The sequence below is a fragment of the Schistocerca cancellata genome, chromosome 4, assembly GCF_023864275.1.
Source record: "Schistocerca cancellata isolate TAMUIC-IGC-003103 chromosome 4, iqSchCanc2.1, whole genome shotgun sequence".
In the NCBI taxonomy this organism is placed as follows: Eukaryota; Metazoa; Arthropoda; class Insecta; order Orthoptera; family Acrididae; genus Schistocerca; species Schistocerca cancellata.
Genome location: NC_064629.1, coordinates 848,526,246 through 848,538,818, shown reverse-complemented (window position 1 = coordinate 848,538,818; position 12,573 = coordinate 848,526,246). Strand labels below are relative to the sequence as shown.

Sequence of the window (12,573 nt, the reverse complement as noted above, 5' to 3'; positions counted from 1 at the left end):
ATACGGGAACAGTGTGAATGACAGATTTGTAAGATACCTCAGCATCAAATTGTCCCAAGAGAGAAATCTTCTGTTTATTGTACGTCTGTAATTGCCTAGTGACAGGATTGGAGAACCCAACTGAAGATGCATCTGAGAATTGATGATAGTGGCAGCAGAACTAGTATCCACCTGCATGCGAACATCTCAACTAAGTATATGGACAGTGAGGAATAACTTCCCTCAAAGGGAAGAAATACAATTTACAGACAACATAGAATCAGAATCAGTGTCATGTTCATGAACATGATGTATGCAGTCGGATTTGCAAACAGATGACACATGATGCTTTTTTTAGCATTTATGACACACGGCCCAATGTTGTGGACAATCTTCTCGTGAATGTTTCGTAAAACACCGCGGACAGGAAGGAAGTTGCTGTGGGTTTTGCTGCAGTTTCTTAGAGGTTCGTTTATGGTTAGGCCGAGGCTGCACTTGGAAGGTACTGCAGCCACGTTGGCCGGTGGGGACATGCCACACGCTTTGTCAACATCGCACAGAGGTTGTATTTCCCCGACGTCGCCCCATGCCTCTATTTGGCTCCAGCAGTGCTTTCAAAAGACTGCGCGGTGGATAGGACTTCATCTAGAGTCAGATTTGCCAACTGAAGAGCACGTTGCCTAACTTCTTTGCCGGGCATCGACCGGATAATAGCATTCCATACCATGGGATCGGCGAAGGATTCTTTGTGAACTTCAGTAACAAATTGACACTTTCTACTGAGGCCGTGAAGTTCAGCAGCCCAAGTGTGATAGGATTGATTCGGTTGTTTTTGACAATGATATAAGGCAACACAAGAGGCTACCACATGTGTTTGCTATTGAAAATAGACGGACAGAAGTGAGCACATTTCAGCAAAGGACTAAGATGCAGGATCTTTCAAAGGAGCCAATTGCGACAACAACCGATACATTTGAGGTGAAATCCATGAAAGGAACAGAGACTTACATGTTTGTTCGTCCACGACATGAAATGCCAAGAAGTGCTGTCAAAAACGTTTTTTGTAATCAGACCAGTTTTCTGCCGTCTCGTCGTAAGGAGGAAAAGTAGGTAGAGACAATGACGAGAGACGCCCCGCATTTGATGCCGCGACAAAATCACGAATCGCATATGTGAGAAGCGGTTGCTGTTCTATGAGACCTTGCAATAGTTGCTCTAAAGTAGCCATGGAAACATGTGGGTCAACGATGGAAAAGAAAAATCCCATCCTCGTCACCAATTGTTATAACTTCAAGTTGAACAAATATATTTCAAAGAAGACGCAATACATGAAAGTCACAGATCAAGTAAACAGAGTAAGACGTGTGTACATTTTAACAGTCAAATCATAACTGAGTCCAAGTCTAGCGGCCGTTGGCTGGCTGGCCGCTTAGGTGGCGCTGCTGCTGCATGGCTGGCAGACAGCGCCGCATATAGAGGACGTGCGTAACTGCATGGCGGCACTTTGAAAGATCGGTGAGTCACAACATCCACCATACCATCTGAATTGGGTGTTAGAGTCTATAACCACAAAATTTCTAAAATTATGCTTGAAAATTAGACCACTGTAAGTCCTGCACAAATATCAGAGTACCCCTCCACCAAATTTGTTCCCCAGTGGTTTGTACCCAAAAGACTGTGTGGGAGGACCTATGGTATGTTTGGAAATCAGAGTTTGAAACATGAATGATACATGAAAATTTGAATCAGGCTCATATATAACATAATGGTTAAGGATACTACTAATGAAAACCAGGAAATCCAGATTTAAGTCCCATTCTGTCTCAAAATTTCAATTGTCATGACTTATACATTACCTTTTTGATCAATTCATTTCATTTGATCCTATTCTGCTTAACAGAACTCCTCCCTACAAGTCAGTCTACACATCTCTGGTGACATTGTAAAAAAAAAAAAAAAAAAAAAAAAAAAAAAAAAACCTTCATCTTTAAGAACTGCAAAACTTCTCACACAAAATTTCAACCTCCAACAGCCTTGTCACCATCTTCTGCAGAAATGACCAATTCTCTTTCAATATTGCAAAGATCTTCCTGAGGCATTTGTATACAGCTGTTCATCTTCACACCTGTCCCCAATATGATTTCTTGTGTCATATCCTCAGATGGTTTTCATGCTTCACAAAGACCTTACCATCAGTTAAAAAGAGACAACTTACACACATACATGCCTTCATAGCCAAGGCCACTAATACTTGCTGATGTTTTGGCCTGGATGAAGCCAGTTTGAATTCTGGTGGTTGAATATATTTCAGTCATCAGTGGAGCGCCAAAGCATAAAATTAAAAATCAGTATTATGCAGTATATTTTAAAAACAAATGGGTCAATCCAGGTTGTGAGGTATAGAGAAGACCATAGACAGATCATTAGATGTGTTATGAAGCTGTTACAACAGTAAAGAGTGCTTCATGCAAGGTTCAACCAAAATAAAGACCTTGTTGTCAAGCAGAGGCTGGACATTACCACCACATACGTAAGGGGAGAAGCGTAGGAACCTTTCAGTGAATCTGAAAGTAAAAACCTATCAATAAGTTATTCACTATGTCACTACATTAAAGTGATATATCCACTTACTCAGTGATTATACTGGCCCCAAAATCGGGGACGATACAAATTAGTTGAAAATATTTTTTTTCCCTTTTCTTTTTAAGTGTCTCACTGAAGAATGTTATTCCATAAACAGTCCATCCAAATGTCTCATAATGCCAAAATGGCAGCTAATGATATAAGTGATAATGAAACAGAAGATCAGCTAAAACTGTTAAGTGGAGGAAAAGTGATCTGACCTCATTGGATGTCTTGATGTTTCCAAACAGATTATCTGACAAAACTTGCTAATATCCTAGTAACAGTTGATTGTAAATCACTAAAATGATGAAGCACTTCAACAAATTGATGAAAGGTGCATGATATTCTTATTTTCAAGAACAGAGAAATGATAGAGGTACATTGCTATAGGTCTGTATTGCTGACATCAGTCCATTGTAGAAATACAGAAAATGTTTTATACTAATGTAGTTTCTTCACTACAGTATAGTGTGGACCCTTACTTAATACCTTTTGTGAATTGAAGGAGATGTCATTAATCTGTCATTTTTGGAAACAAAAACTCTTCTTTGTACATGGATGCTGCAGACATTTATCTTCTAAAACTCTGACTTCTCTGTTGGTAGCAGTGACTGGGTTGATTCCATCTTCATTGATGTCCAGGAGTCGTTAAGAACAGGTCCACAATGTCATGTACGGAACAAACTATTAGTTTACAGAATAACAGCCCAGCTTTTTTATTGGATCGAAGACTTTGTAGCAACAGAACTTGCCACATAACTCTTAATGGGAGTAGTACAGAACTGCTCCTGATTTGTATGTAAATGACCTAGTGGATGACATCAGAAGCTTTGTAAGGCTGTCTATTGATACTGTTATTGTGTATAGGAAAGTTGTAATATTAAAACACTGTAGCAAATGCAGGAAGATCTGCAGAGGGTTGACACTTGGTAAAAGGATTGGTAGTTGGTCCTCAACACAGAAAATGTAAAATATAGCACAAAATAGGAGGAAAGAGCCATTATTGATATATTAGACCACTGATGAGAAATTATGGGAGTAAGTCACAATTTTTAAAATATCTAGGACTGTGTGTGCAGAGCCAGTTAAAGTGGAATGACCACATAAAACTAGATCTGAGGATGGGAGATGCCTAACCAAGATTTGTGGCAACACCACAATACACTTTGCTGTGACAAGTGAGTGAAACCACCATGGACTATAAAAAGTACCTCTGCACCATCGGCATAGTTGCGGTTATTCTTTACATTTGTTTATCTCCTGTTCTGTTTTTCATCCTATACTTGCATAATAAAGTTATTATTGAATATAGGACAATATTTATCATCAAATGAGAGAATAATTGCTAGCTCCCATAGTGATGACCACAAAAAGGAAAAGGAAAGCAAAGGTAACAGTGGAACATATTGTCAGAGACAATGGATCCATTGATGCAAGCCCCTGAAACTGGAATCAGAACAGAACAAGGCTTACTGCTCAATCCAAGATCGGCATCCATGGCTTTTAATTCACTGCAAAATGACATGGCAGACATAAATATGCAAAAAGGGAGTGTGTACGTGTGACATGGAAATGTTAAATTTCCTATATTCTGGTTGACGTGATTCCATCTTTGGCTCATAAAAGGTGAATGTATATTTCAACAGCACTGAATGTTCAGTAACACTGATAGATCTTGTTACAGCAAAGTTGAGCTGCTCTAAGGAAAGCTGTCATGAGATGATGTGTGCTGTCACTAGAACTGTGATTACAAAAGATTCTTGCAGATGAAAACTTGAGTGATAAGACTCCTTCACAAGCGTCCAAAACTGTACATACATAGCAGACACAGAACTTCAACCTGAACTGTCTTTACACATATTATGGCTTTGTGAACTTCCACATCCACAATGTTATTGCAGCACCAACAGACATGCCATTGCAAGATTTAGGAAGTAAACTATTTAAGGGTGGTTTATCAATATGCAAAAATCGGCAGCAATCAAGACAAGGATGTAGGAGCAGGCAGAGAGGTGAAAGCTGATGCCACTGGTCCTGTAATGTGCACAAATACTTCTCACCAGCAGTAACACTGACAAATGACAAAACTTAACATGCAGATAGACACACTAAAATAGCAGATATGAAGTCACAGTTTGAAACTATATGAAGACTGCCATGCAACAAGACTTGCTCAAATGGTGGTGCTAGTATGATAGCTGCATTGAAGTTAGAATGAGATTTTCACTCTGCAGCGAAGTGTGCGCTGATATGAAACTTCCTGGCAGATTAAAACTCTGTGCTGGGCCGAGACTCGAACTCGGGACCTTTGCCTTTCGCGGGCAAGTGCTCTACCGACTGAGCTACCCAAGCATGACTCACACCCCGTCCTTACAGCTTTAATTCCACCAGTACCTCGTCTCCTACTTTCAAAACTTTACAGAAGCTCTCCTGCAAACCTTGCAGAACTAGCTGTCCTGAAAGAAAGAACATTGTGGAGAAATGGCTTAGCCACAGCCTTTGAGATGTTTCCAGAATGAGATTTTCACTCTGCCCGCAAAAGGCAAAGGTCCAGAGTTCGAGTCTCGGTCCGGCACACAGTTTTAATCTGCCAGGAAGTTTCATATCAGTGCACACTCCGCTGCAGATTGAAAATCTCATTCTGGAAACATCCCTCAGCCTGTGGCTAAGCCATGTCTCTGCAATATCCTTCCTTTCAGGAGTGCTAGTTCTGCAAGGTTTGCAGGAGTGCTTCTGTAAGGTTTGGAAAGTAGGAGACGAGGTACTGGCGGAATTAAAGCTGTGAGGACGGGGTGTGAGTCGTGCTTTGGTAGCTCAGTCGGTAGAGCACTTGCCTGCGAAAGGCAAAGGTCCCAAGTTCGAGTCTCGGTCCGGCTCACAGTTTTAATCTGACAGGAAGTTGCATTGAAGCTGTTCAGAGCTGTGCTTCTAGATTTGTTACCAGTATTTTCGATCAGCATGCAGGTATTACAGAAATGCTTCATGAATTCAAATGGGGATCCCCAGATGGAAGACAAAGTTCTTAACATGAGACACTAAGTTTCCCTTAAGGACTACAAAAAGAGGCTAATAGACAGTCATTTTCCCTTCCTCTATTTGCTAGTGGAACAGAAAAGGAAGTGACTAATGGTGGTACATAGAACCCTGTGCCATGCACTGTATGGTGACTTGTGGAGTATGTATGTATACGTAGATGTAGACAGGCATTTCAGCAACTTTGCACATCAAATTACTCAACCCTGCAGTTACCCTTATTTCATAGATGACCACTAATATACATTGGCAACAACACAAGCACCCAGATCAGAGAATGGTGAGAAGGTAGGCAAATGCCACATTGGCAGTAGTCAACTAGTCACACCAATTGTTTATACAAGACTAGTTTTCAGGTTGAAAGTTAATGTCCTATAGCACCAATGGCTGGTAGACCCTGAAGCTCAGGTTCAGCAGCCTAATTGGTAAGGTTTTACCCATCCTTCATGCGTGCAGGCATCTTTCATTCATGAAGTATGAGCTGTGTGGGGTACCATAAATGTTAAGTGTAGAAATCTATAATGTGTGTGTGTGTGTGTGTGTTTGTGTGTGTGTGTGTGTGTATGTGTGTGTGTGTATGTGTCTGTGTGCACAAGTGCTCATGCTTGTGTGTTCATGTTTCTTATCGATAAGGGTTTGGAAGTCTGTGTCTGTCTAAGAAGTGCTGATGTCACATTGATAGCAACAGTGCAGCATATAGTTATGGTGGTCAACATTTCCAAGATTGCTTCCTATGGTGAAAAATGTTTAGCACAGGGCGAGCCACAGCATCCTGAACTTCACACATGCGGCATATGTGGGCCACAGGCAGGCCGAGGTCCACCTAGTCACTCGTCTTTGTTTGGTCTTTCTAGGAAGTACACAAAACAGTGCAACATCTCATTTAGCACTGCAGTGGAACACTTTTTTTGGGGGGGGGGGGGGGGCACAAGTCTCTGAGTTTGGCAGAATTGCGTTGTCCATGCTGTTTAACCTTCTCTATTTGCTCATGGTATGAAAGACATTTGGAGGTCCAGTGGCTGTTTGCACAGAAAAAGGTGGTCTAGTGATCTGTTGTCAAATCCTTTAAAATAAATTGGAGTGACAGAAGGGAGAGAATTCTCAAATCAAGTGACAGGTACTGAATATTTGCTGTAAAACAACATTACAATACTGTGCAGCATGAATTTAAAGATTCGTTGGCAATGAAAGAGCAAAATGTTACAATGATTGACACATGGGATTCATTGTTCTGTACATCAGAGAGCACTTTGTGCTAAATGTGCATGCCTGGAGCATGTGAAAAATTGGTAGTAGCAATAGGAAAGTTTATGAAGTTGCACACATTTTTCCATTGTCAGTTGCAACAGTTTTCAGTGGAGCTCATCAAAGAGCGTGGAGACTTCATATATTACTGCAAAGTATATTGGTTAAGTCAAGGGGCACGTCTGGAACAATCTTCTGATTTAAAATTCGCTATTGTTGAATTTATGAAGGGAAAAGGAGTGCAAAAACGAAAATTAGAACATCCAGAATGGAGTGCAGACTTAGTATATTAGGTGGACTTGACTGCACACTACCCGTAGTTCAAATGGTTCAAATGGCTCTGAGCACTATGGGACTTAACTGCTGTGGTCATCAGTCCCCTAGAACTTAGAACTACTTAAACCTAACTATCCTAATGACATCACACACATCCATGCCCAAGGCAGGATTCGAACCTGCGACCGTAGCGGTCGCGCGGTTCCAGACTGTAGCGCCTAGAACATCTCGGCCACTCAGGCCGGCGCTACCCGTAGTAAGACATTGCAAGTTAATTTCTTTCTGATTGTATTGCAATGCAGTTAAACAGAAAATCATGTTGTAGAAGGGACATATTCTGACAAAAACAGTTGAGTTCTGTAATCTCATTGGCATTAAAGAAAATACAAGGTCTGAAGAATTCATTGTGGCTTTCAAAGAATTAGAAGAATAGTTTTATAAAGATTTTGAGGATGCTGTCTATCATTTCTGAGCTGTTTTTCAGGCCATTCACCATATCAGTTGGAAGAACCCCTGTGCATATGCAAGGCAATTCCAATTTTAATGACAGGTCTTTTTACGTTAGAACTGTCCAGCGCATGTACATTGCTTTCCTCAAGTAGGGTTTCCAAGTCTCCATGATGAAGTTGCGAAATTGCTACAATCTTTCAATCAATATATTTGTGTGAAGGCATTTTTTAAATTATGAAACTAAATGAGCCCTGACTATGTGGCAATTTGAGTGCAAAATTCTGTGAAATTTTCTGTATCTGTGCATATGCTGACAGTTTGACCGATATACAATATTTTATTATGTGTTCAGTGCACCAAAAATAATTAAGTAGCATTGAAAATTATTTTTCTTTTTGATCTATGTTGTTGAGAAATGTGAAATATAAAACCAATTAGTATGCAGTGAAACTTCACTGCCATTTAAATGCAGCATGCTTGCAATTTTCCCTGTTCCCCCTCCTCATGCTCAAGCAGCATGTTGTGACAGTGGAGTAACTGTAAAGTAAGTCTGAGGGCTTTGGCATGGCCCCTGATCCAAAATCTTGACCACCACAGGTTTAGCACTTCACCTGGTTTCAAACTTCCATCTGGCATGGACTATTGTGGTTGGGGATGTGCTTAACCACCACATAATTGGAGCAGAATTTTTATGTCATTATCGGCTTATGCTCAATCTGGTTAATCATCAATTAGTACCAGTACCCACAGAACAGACATCATCTACTGTGCCTTCTGCACTGGGTCAAATACAGTGCAATGTGCCCCTGGGTTTCCACACAAATACTTCCAGTGTTCCAGTGTTTCTACCACATCATCTGTCCCAAATCATATTAATTTGTTTCTGCACCCACAACTATGTGGGAAGCACACCTGTGCATCATGCAAGAAGGACCCAAGAAGTCATAATGATCTGTGTGCTGTAGGCAAAGTCACAGCATCAACTGAGCAGCCCCTTTTTCACAATCTACTCTTAGACTTTCCACCACTCACTGAATACTTCTGTGCAACCAAAAACACTCGCACAATACTCAGCATCAAATCTACATGACATGAGGTCAACCTATTACATTCTGCCCACAGCATCTGTATCCAGACAGGCTAGTTGCAGCATGAACAGAGTTTGACTGATTGCTGCAAGTATTGTGAGAAGGTTGAATAATAGTGGGCTTCCCCAACATACCTAACATAACAGGTTTTAACAGCAACACTAGTAATGCAGAAATAATCAGTGTGATAGACTGTGCCAAGGCATATTTGGAAATTCCCATGGTGCCAGCTGACATTAAGAAAATAGCAGTTACTGCACTATTCAATGTGTATGAATACCATTTCAAGCCATTGGCCCTCAGGAATGCCACACAAATTTGGCAACAGTTCATGCACCAAGTGCTTTAAGAATTACTGTTAGTTTTTTGTTACATGGATGACATTCTTATATTTGCTGATGCATTAGGACAGTACACAGCACACCTGTGGCAGGTTTTCAGTTGCCTACAAGAATATGGTATAATTATTAATGTAGCAAAGTGCATATTGGGGAAATGGGAGGTTAAATTCCTGGGGTATTTGATTGCGCTGTCAGGACTACCACCATTGTCAGAGTGGGTTGAAACGGTATGCCATGTGCCTCTTCCCACAACTTAAAATGGACTTAACATGTTCTTAGGTGTGCTGAACTGTTATCAACAGCATCTGCCTCACTTAGCTGCTATTCAAGAGCCACTCGCAGCATTACTCATTGGCTCACAACATTGCTCATCAACAGGAATACTGGAGGGAATTGTAAGGTACCATGGACTCCAGGTACTGAAGGAGCTTTCTAGGATCTCAAGAAATGTCTACCACAGCCAACAATGGTGAGACACCCAATATTGAATGAATCCTTGGCACTTGTGGCAGACGTGAGTGAAATAGCAGTGGGGGCATCTCTGCAGTAGAAAAAGAATGGATGTTTGCAGCCACTTACCTTTTTCTCTAAGAACCTGACTCAACAACAGCAAAAATGGAGTGCAGTTGACTGCATGTTAGATGCTTGCTATTTATTTAGCAATGAAACATTTTCGCCCATCTGTCAAAGGGAGACATTTTGCAGTTTTTGCTGATCACAAGCCATTGGTAGCTATATTTCATCATGACAATGATCTCAAGTCACCACATCAATGCAGGCAGGTTAAGTGCTTTGCACAGCTCTCGAGCTCTGCATCACATATAGTGGGGAAAGACAAAATGATTGTAGATTACCTATATTGGAACTGTGATACTTTAAACTATATTCATTGGGCAGAGGTAGTGTTAAAACAACAAAAGGATCCCCTTTTACACAGTGTCATACAGGAGCAGTGAATTGTATTGCAGCTCAGGTGTATGCCAGCCCAGGATTTGCCATACGGTATTTGCTGTGATGTAGCAAGAGGGAAGCAGTGAGTCTACATACTGGAACTGCAGTATGTTTATGAGGTTTCTGTATCAAAGGGAATATTTTTTTAAAATTTCTCTAATACAAAATAAGATTTTAGTTTTGCCATTTCCCCCATTTAAAAATGTATGTATACCTGCCAACGAATTTACATTTAACTAAGTATAGATCTAATAATTTTTTTCTATATAAATAAGTTCTCTGAGATTGTATTTATTGATATCTGTGAACAAAATTTTCATTTATTTAAAAACTGAAAATTTAATAAATTTTTATCTTTATAAAGCAGTGTCAAACATCATCTATCTACATAATTGACTGAAAATTTAATTAAAAAACTCAAACTACATTTCAACCAGAACTGTTTCAACTTTTTAAAAAGCCAAATTTTTCTATATAAATAAAAGCGAAACAAAATGTACTCCAAAGCTGAGCTATTTCAAAAACTTAGAAAATTATTGTAAAGAAAAATGTGGATTAAATTGTGCTGATTAAGAAAATTATTGTAAAGAAAAAGGTTATTCAAATGTAACTAGGCAAGGTCTAGAGGAATTTATTGGTTATTTTAATATTAAAGAAATGAAGAAGGCAGAACTAAGATACACAAATATAAAAAAGAAGACTGAACTAAGATACAAAAATATAAAAGAACTAAGAACACAATTTGTAAAATGAGAAAGTTAAAAACTTAATAAAAAAAGTTAATCATGCTGTTTCTAAATCCTGTTGACAATATTAATAATAAAAATAATGAATTGAATAAAAAATCCATAAAGGGACTTCATGGAATCTGTAAAATAGAAACTTTTGAGAATTATTCAAAACTTAATAAACAACAATTAATTGATCTTATAAAACATCTGAGGACAGTATTAATAATAATGATAATGAATTGAATAAAAAATCTTTAAGAGAACTTCATCAAATCTGCAAAACAAAAAAATTAAAAAATTATTCTACACTTAATAAGCAACAATTAATTACTCTTATCAGTAAATCTGGGGTAATATTAATAACATTGATAATGAGAATTATTTTCGAAAGCTTCTAGTAGGTAAATATCACGAAATGAAACAAATAAACCATGAGAAAAATACTCCAAATTTCAGTTTCCTAGATGATCATTTTTTTAAATCACCTAACTGACTGAATAGAAAAGCTTCTGCTTTTAAATCTAGAATAATAATGTACAAGATTAATAATGTTGATATTATTGTTGAACCACAAGAACTTTTTAATCAAACTAAAGGAGAAGTAATCAGTAAATTTTAGAATATTTTAATGCAAGGAAGAGCAATTAAAGCGAACATGAAATTTTAAAATAATTTTAAAAGACAAGCTGAAATACAAGAATATAATTTTAAAACAAGTAAAGAAGTTTTATTAAGAACAAATAATTTAGAAGATAACTATCAAAAATCATCAAATAAACTACTAACTGAAATTGAAGAAATGTGAAGAAGAAAATCTGGTTGGTATTATTTTATATAAATAGTTCAGAATTAAGTGTTAATAGACGCAATCCAATTTCTGGTTCTTCTTATATAGATACACCAAAAAAATTAAAGATTAAAAAAGCTGTAATTATTGTAAAAAACACAAATCAAAAATATTTCCTTTATTCAATAAAGTCAGCTGTATATCCAGAAAATGAGAATGTAAAAAGAGTTAGTAATCATAAAAATATTATATTAGAAGTAGATGAAATGTCTGAAAAATAAAAAATTAATTTTCCTGTTCAGTTGACAGATGTTACATAATTTGAAAAGAACTCAAATATAGTAAAACTTGCTCAAATTAGCATGTGTGTGATTTGCAAATCTGTCCAAACCATACAAGTATTTCAGTTCCTACGCATTCAGTGTACTTTTATATGCTGACTTCTTTTATAAAGCGGAATGTGCCTAAGACGGAAATGGAAGGCAAATTTTAGAATGTACCTAATAATTCATTGTGTTATGCAGAAAAGAGCCTATACAGTACAACTGTATTATAATTCATTAGTTATTCATGACTCTGCATGGTTGTTACTTTTAACACAAAATGATGAAAAGAGTTCCAACATAGCATGGTGCTGCTGGTGTGGACCTAAAATGTGCCGCTCTGTGCAACAACAAATAAGTTACAGTCGTGTTGGTACAGTACATCAAAGGAAATGGTTCATTCGTCAGCACTCTCATCATTGCCTTTCTCGTTTTCCTCATTATTGATGCTCAATGGCACATTCAGGAACATTGTTGCGCATCTACCAACATACTTCTGCAATGTGCGCAATGAAAGGGGTAAGTATTGTTCTGTTAAACAATGGTTTTAGGTGGCAAGGTCATTATTTTCTGTCATTTTCAGTTGACTAGTAGCACTTTAAAAGATACAGTAAAATGATGTCGAACAAATGGTATGTGTCATTAAAACTTATCGAAAAGATTAATGTAATCGTGGGAAGTGAGAAAGACAAACTCTCTGTGTGCTAAATTATGTCATGTTTCAAATGTGGTAAAACACAAATT

The 12,573-nt window shown here is 38.1% G+C and overlaps 1 non-coding gene across 1 annotated transcript; it reads right to left on the bottom strand.

Annotated features, from left to right (window-relative positions):
• Positions 1–4,882: 4,882 nt before the first annotated feature.
• Trnas-cga (transfer RNA serine (anticodon CGA)) lies at positions 4,883–4,957 on the bottom strand. The gene has a single exon. It is a non-coding gene; the product is annotated as a tRNA-Ser (tRNA).
• Positions 4,958–12,573: the final 7,616 nt, after the last annotated feature.